The sequence below is a fragment of the Triplophysa rosa genome, linkage group LG1 (genome assembly GCF_024868665.1).
Source record: "Triplophysa rosa linkage group LG1, Trosa_1v2, whole genome shotgun sequence".
Lineage (NCBI taxonomy): Eukaryota > Metazoa > Chordata > Actinopteri > Cypriniformes > Nemacheilidae > Triplophysa > Triplophysa rosa.
In genome coordinates, this window is record NC_079890.1 from 26,398,839 (window position 1) to 26,406,517 (window position 7,679).

Sequence of the window (7,679 nt, forward strand, 5' to 3'; positions counted from 1 at the left end):
CGTGTTTTGTAAATATGTTATCTCCTTTAGAAAAGAAGCAAAAACAACATCTTTGTCCTGTGTCAGCCACCGTAGTGCTTCGAATGGGAGGGAGGGAGGAGAGGTGAAGTGAGCGATTTTTTGCAATTCACAATCTCACCGCTAGATGTCACTAAAACTCCACATTGCTCCTTTAAAGTGATATTTCAGTTATCCCTCGGGCTGCGTGTGCACTGATGCTTGCTTTCATAAGTTCCGGTGACGAACGCTGCATTTTTCGTTTTGAGCCATAGGATGTCGCTCCTATATGCGGAAGCATTTGTTACCGTCATTTGCCGGAAAGCAAGTATCAGTGCACGCGCAGCCCGATGGATAACGGAAGCTAGACATGAACTTTCATAGCACTGTCAATATGGATATTTCCCTTAAACAAACGCATCGATTCGCGTAAGAAGACCTTTGTTAAGACCACAGAGCCGTGTCGAGCCGTTCTTTGATCGATGGATGTACTTTTTGGAGCTTCAAAAAGTAAACTACCATCCACTCCCATTCTACCGCTTTGAATTAAAATGATACTTGGGATTATAACAATGACTGCATTGTTCTTCCAGAAGAAAATCACATTCGTTTAGGATGCCTTGAGGGTGAGTAAAACATGGGAAATTTTTGATTCAGTAGTGAAATATCATTTTTTGTTTTGTACATTTTTATTGGACCTTTTTATCACTTATACTATGTGTGAAGCATACAAACCACAGACAGCAGTAGAAATATGTTCTAAGTGGATTATAATGAAAGGTTATGACAGCACATCTAGAATTTGATTGGCGGTTGCTTGAATTGTGTTCAGTTGTGTAAAAACAGATAGATGAAGCTGAAAGGGAGCCCATCAATACCCCAGCAAATGACAGCCTATCTGCAGTATTCATCCGCGAGAACATTCAGAGCACAGCAACGTTATACACTACACATACAAACATTCTTTGACTTTAAACTAAGCTATGGTGTCATATTTATTTTCAACTGCACCGCACAATCATTTTCACACTCTTTTGGAAGACTGTTATTTTACTTAAGTGCACCAACTAATTTTGTCCAAATTAGATCACAGGATTGTTTTGCGAAAAAATTATAATGAGCGCTTTTGTTTTCATGAGATGCACAAGACAAAAGAAGTTAAACTCCCCTTTGCTCTTTTGAACATGTTTTCCTCTCTAGTGGTTGATCTCTGTCTTTCTGTACCCACAAAATAAAACAAGACAAAGCTATTAGTTTCATATTTACCCTGACTGTTGCATAAGCATGTACACTGTAAAAAACAATTTGTTGAGTCAACTAAAAAAAACTTTGTTACCCCGCTGCGCTGCCTTAAATATTTTTGTTAAGTTGACAATAAATTTCTTGCTGTATTAACTTACCTTCAAAGTAGAGTCAACCTTTTAAAATGAGTCCTTTTAATTATTTTTCCTAGTTGACTTAAGTATTATTTTCTAGTTCAGACAACAAATGTATTTGTTATTTTAACTTATCAATGAGTTGAGTCAACTTAAGCACATTTGTTACCCCGTTGCCTAACATTTTTTTTTGTTAAGATGACAAACATTTGTGCATTGTGTTAACTTCATCGGTACAACATTTTCCATTAACATTTTAATAGATTTGTTGCAAACAAACAATTCGCTATATATTGTATGTCAAGTGGAAATAATACATTGCACACATTACTTGACTTTAAATATAAAACAACATTTTTGCAATCAAACTGACTTTACAAGTCATTTCAATCTGATATTTTACTATTATATTACATAACAAACTTAATTTACTGTTTACTTTCCATTTCAACTGCCTCAATCAATTTGGTTGCACTTCAAAATGTAAGTTTTTTTTACAGTGAAGAAAAACTAGCACATCAAACTGTATTCAAATATGAATTACAACATGTAATTACTGTATAATATTCTTAGGAGATTGTGTCTATTTGTCTATTTAAATAAACTCGTTCACATGAGATGTGTAAAAACAAACTTGACCCAACATTACAACATTTGCAAACGGTATAAAAAACCCTGAAGCTTCTCTTAAAAAAGCTACTTTTTAGGTAGCAACTTGTTGCGGAGACCATGCACACATGAAGACCAGCTGCTTCCACCAATGTTCATTGTGTGTTTTGCATAGCCTCAAAGGCTTACTTAATGTGATTGGGGTAGTCAATGTTCACAGCATAAAGTAAACCCATCAGGAGTCCAAAAGCCTTGGGGACATCCGAGATATCAGTAAGAACCTGACATTCTACAAGAATTGGTGAGATTTCATTTATTTCCTTTGGAAAGACGTCTTCGCGTAGCTCCTCATTTACAATCAAAATGTCCATGTGAATGCCTCTTAGAAAATCTTCAATTTTATCTGTTGGCTGAAAATACAAAAGGAAAAATATAGAAATTAGTAAATTTAGTAAGCACTCAGATATTGATGCAAGACAGGCTGGCAAGCGCTTTCAGACACTCGACAGTGTCCTATTTTTGATTCAAAGCGACTAGTTTTCAGGTGTGCCTATTATGATGTAATTTCTACAACTTCTTTACTTCAAAGAGTGACCTCTGTAATGTATTTTTAAACATACCTCACAAAGCTTTAAAAAACTGGAGGAATCCTTAGACATGCCCAAAAAAAGCAGTTCTGATCCTGAAATGACAATGAATGAACACACACAATACACAAGAACATTGCAAAAAACTAAATATTTTAAACAGAGTATTGTGTGAATGCCAAATAAAAAAATCTTATTGGTTAACAAAAAAATACTTACATTAACATCAAGCCACAGTAGGATTTTGTTTGGCAAATGTACATCTAGGCCACTATAAAAGGACCTCATGAGGTCAATGGACATCAGCTGGCTGAATTCAGCAACAATCTAAAAAACAAAAATGACAAACTCAAAAACCATTACAAAATTAAAATGAGAAAGACAGAGTAACACCGTTTCTACACCAGACATGGCGCGACGCGGCACACGACTTGTTCTAATGGGATTGTTGCTTTGCACTGCGCCACGTCCGGTGTAGACAAAATTTAAAATTATAATGGATTCTAATGCGTTCTATTGTCTCTTTGTCTCTTGTCGCATCGCACCGCATCCGGTGTAGACACGGGCTAATAGCGATAATGAATCTTGTGAAGTCCCATGCTGCCTAAATAAATGATTTTTCAAGTCAATTTGCCTTCAGTCGGCATAAAAACAAGGTCAGGGACACAACCTGTTGTGTAGTGACTTTGGTGTATAATGCCTTGTTATTATACACTGATTTGATGAACTACGAGAGCAGAGATTGCATGTCCTCTTCATTTAACTGTCATCCAGAATCCATAGAACAGTGGGTTTTCTGCAAAATAATAATAACAATAATTAACTAAAGTCTTTTTTTAAGCCTAAAAACTTACTCATGACCAGAAACAAATACAGCAATTTAGAAATACTTGAGGTCCAACAACGAATTTGCTGGCTAACACTTTGGTACTATTGAGAGATGAATCATGTGACTGCGTGGCGGCGAGATCAAAATGTGTAAGAACCCTCTCTCTCCACGGCTCTGGCGAGGGAAAGCAAATGTGAATGTAACCTTTCGAGAAACAGATTAAATTACATTTAGACATTATGTTAAATGTTTAAAATGGGGTTTTGGGCGTTTGGGGTTGGGGACGATTGCATCACGCTGACAATCACTCTCCCCTACATTTCGAGAGAACCCCGAATCGCTTTTTATCGTATCCCTCAATACACAAGATAAAGAGCAATGGCTATTCATCTGTAACTCGCAATACATGGGTCAGAAAGGGCAGGAAAACAATACTGATAAAACAAATCAAACCAAAATAATACAATCTAACTTACATATGCTTGTTGTAACCCGCACTCAAGGACTTTTACCTTGCATGAGTGAAATAGCTGCCCGGTGGCTTTGAATTAGTGATGTTACGTTCATGAACGAATCGTTCATTTTGAACGAATCTTTCAAGTGAACGAATCGTTCTCGTTCACGAAAGGCAATGACTCATATTTCTCGTTCACTGAAATCTCTCCCTCGAGCACAGAGCGTCTTGGCTTAAAAGAATATCTAGAGCACGAGCCAATGGCATTCGAGAGTGAGCTTTGACAGAGCATATGATTGGTTGAATGTGCTGAACGAATACGCCCTTCACTGAACGAACGAGCCTGTGTTTGAGTCTGAACGAGAGAGATCTCGTTCGTACACGAACGAAAGGAGTCAAAGGACCCGCTGATTCTCGTTCGTGAACGACATGAACGAGCTGTTACTTCTCACCCGTGAACGAAAGATGAGGTCTCTTGTTCAACAAGTACAGAAAAGGACACAATGTAAAGATCCTTACGAAAATAATAAAATAATGCAAGCTGATGGTTAAATGTAACAAAGACAAATTAACATTGTCATTTTTATTGCATGGACAATGTCAAGCCCTGTTTACTCAGTTGTTGTACTGTATAAGCACAGGTGTTTTGTGTGCATTTTGTATCATTTATTGTTCTGAAGTGTACATGCACTTCTCTAAAAACTGTAAAACAAAAAAGTATTTGTTAGCTCTCATTCGCGTCACGTCAGCAAATAGCATTCCAGTTCCGGCTGTGAACGGACATGTAATTGGTTAGATCTTCCACTGAACGAATACGCCCACACTGATCAATTCCCTGTTGAGTCTGAACGAGAGAGATGTAGATCTCGTTCGTGAACGAATTGAACGAACTGGAACAAGTCGTTCATGAACGAAATGAACGAGAGTGTACACTGTAGGTCGGTCATTTAGCATGTGAGTCTCGTTCAGCAATCAGCAGAAAGCGGATGCAAAGCGCAGTTACAGGTAGGCTACTTTGCATGCTTGTTTATTTAAAATACATAAACTTCACGTTTAACATAATCCCAGATTTATGAATGTGTAAATGACCACACAATTAACTTTTTAATTTTGCAGAAAAACCTTGTGCGTTGGTCATCTCTGAACCACTTATTTAGACTTATTTTATTTATTTAATGAGTAGATCAGAGACACACATTTTAAAAAAGCCTGTAATCAGTTTATACGTCCATTAATACGTACGTTGACATAACACAACTCTTTTTCGCCGTGTATTATAGAAATGGTCACTGAACGAATCAGTGAACGAATCTGAATGAATCATTTTGGTGATCGAACTGAAAAAGAACGAATCCCTCAAATGAATTATAATTCCCATCACTACTTTGAATCCATGGCCGCCTAGTGCCACGGCTTGCCTACAGGGACTTTGTATTCATCAGCACCACCTGACGAGATAAAATGGATTCTATATTTAAACCGTTGCGTTTTATTTAAGTTGTAGCGTGTCATTGTGGACAAAAAACGAAAAAAATTAACGTTACATGGAAAACATACCCTTTCTACTGTGTTGCAATGTCGCGTCTCTGGTTGACATAGTGCGACAATTACAAATTACTTTACACGAGCTGCGTCAAAAATATACCCTAAATGCTTCACTGGGTATTCACGGATGTTGCTGAACATTTCTATCGTAAAACACATTAAATGCGTTGCTAATTACATCGTATGTTGCACTTGTTTACCATTAACAGAATCTCCTCAAACTTCTGTAAACAGCAACTCCTGCCTTCTTTGATTTGATTGACCATCATAAACATTTTGGCTGACTGAGCTGAGCAAACACGCCAAGCTACTATCCTAGTAAACGCGCGGGGTGGTAAGATTAGTTTACAATATACACTCACCTAAAGGATTATTAGGAACACCATACTAATACGGTGTTTGACCCCCTTTCGCCTTCAGAACTGCCTTAATTCTACGTGGCATTGATTCAACAAGGTGCTGAAAGCATTCTTTAGAAATGTTGGCCCATATTGATAGGATAGCATCTTGCAGTTGATGGAGATTTGTGGGATGCACATCCAGGGCACGAAGCTCCCGTTCCACCACATCCCAAAGATGTTCTATCGGGTTGAGATCTGGTGACTGTGGGGGCCATTCTAGTACAGTGAACTCATTGTCATGTTCAAGAAACCAATTTGAAATGATTCGAGCTTTGTGACATGGTGCATTATCCTGCTGGAAGTAGCCATTAGAGGATGGGTACATGGTGGTCATAAAGGGATGGACATGGTCAGAAACAATGCTCAGGTAGGCCGTGGCATTTAAACGATGCCCAATTGGCACTAAGGGGCCTAAAGTGTGCCAAGAAAACATCCCCCACACCATTACACCACCACCACCAGCCTGCACAGTGGTAACAAGGCATGATGGATCCATGTTCTCATTCTGTTTACGCCAAATTCTGACTCTACCATTTGAATGTCTCAACAGAAATCGAGACTCATCAGACCAGGCAACATTTTTCCAGTCTTCAACTGTCCAATTTTGGTGAGCTCGTGCAAATTGTAGCCTCTTTTTCCTATTTGTAGTGGAGATGAGTGGTACCCGGTGGGGTCTTCTGCTGTTGTAGCCCATCTGCCTCAAGGTTGTGCGTGTTGTGGCTTCACAAATGCTTTGCTGCATACCTCGGTTGTAACGAGTGGTTATTTCAGTCAAAGTTGCTCTTCTATCAGCTTGAATCAGTCGGCCCATTCTCCTCTGACCTCTAGCATCAACAAGGCATTTTCGCCCACAGGACTGCCGCATACTGGATGTTTTTCCCTTTTCACACCATTCTTTGTAAACCCTAGAAATGGTTGTGCGTGAAAATCCCAGTAACTGAGCAGATTGTGAAATACTCAGACCGGCCCGTCTGGCACCAACAACCATGCCACGCTCAAAATTGCTTAAATCACCTTTCTTTCCCATTCTGACATTCAGTTTGGAGTTCAGGAGATTGTCTTGACCAGGACCACACCCCTAAATGCATTGAAGCAACTGCCATGTGATTGGTTGATTAGATAATTGCATTAATGAGAAATTGAACAGGTGTTCCTAATAATCCTTTAGGTGAGTGTAGTTAAAACCATTGTGAAATAATACTAATTAAAAACTCACCGTTAATGCAGACAGAAGAATGTCTGTCAGGGTCACCAAGGCCAGAAACTGAGAGATGTGCAGGAGATCCTTGATCTGCTTCAATCTCGCGATACTTGCAGTAAAAACCGGTGAAAATATGATGCAGTTGTTTCAAGAAGCATTTTTTAGTTTAAACAACAATTTTGTTCGTTAATTCAACTTTCACCCTAGTTGAGAACCAAGAAACTTACATTTTCTTGTTGTCTCAACAATTTATAAAAAATTGTTGTGTCTACAAATAAAAATAAGTTGAAACAACTAAACCGACAATTATGTTTTACAGTGTATTTGGCCTTGTCAGATTGGAACATCCATCTTACATTATATGCGGGCCACTTCCCAGGGCGATGGCGAGCCATTCACGTGATATGTCTGGATGTGAACCAGTTGCTTCTGTGACCCCTTGATCGTAGAAGCTTACATATCCTGACAGAGTTTAGCCATCCAGGCCCTGACTGCCATCCAGATGGCCTGGTCCCAGCTGAACTCACTGACACTGGCCATTATTCTCCTCCTTCATGGTTGAAGGCCTCTGCGATTCATAATGCAAAATGGGGATGAGGATAATTGCTGTTGTTACCCAAGGTTTGTGAGTGGAAAATGAAGTAATAATAAGAGAAGAGGGTTAGAATAAAGACAAAGTA

The 7,679-nt window shown here is 38.8% G+C and overlaps 1 long non-coding RNA gene across 1 annotated transcript; it reads right to left on the bottom strand.

Moving 5' to 3' along the window:
* Positions 1-1,855: 1,855 nt before the first annotated feature.
* On the bottom strand, positions 1,856-2,901 carry LOC130566077 (uncharacterized). Its single transcript, XR_008964432.1, has 3 exons — positions 2,789-2,901; positions 2,603-2,664; positions 1,856-2,392 (listed from the first exon to the last, which is right to left on the bottom strand). It is a non-coding gene; the product is annotated as an uncharacterized LOC130566077 (long non-coding RNA).
* Between the last annotated feature and the right edge of the window lie 4,778 nt (positions 2,902-7,679).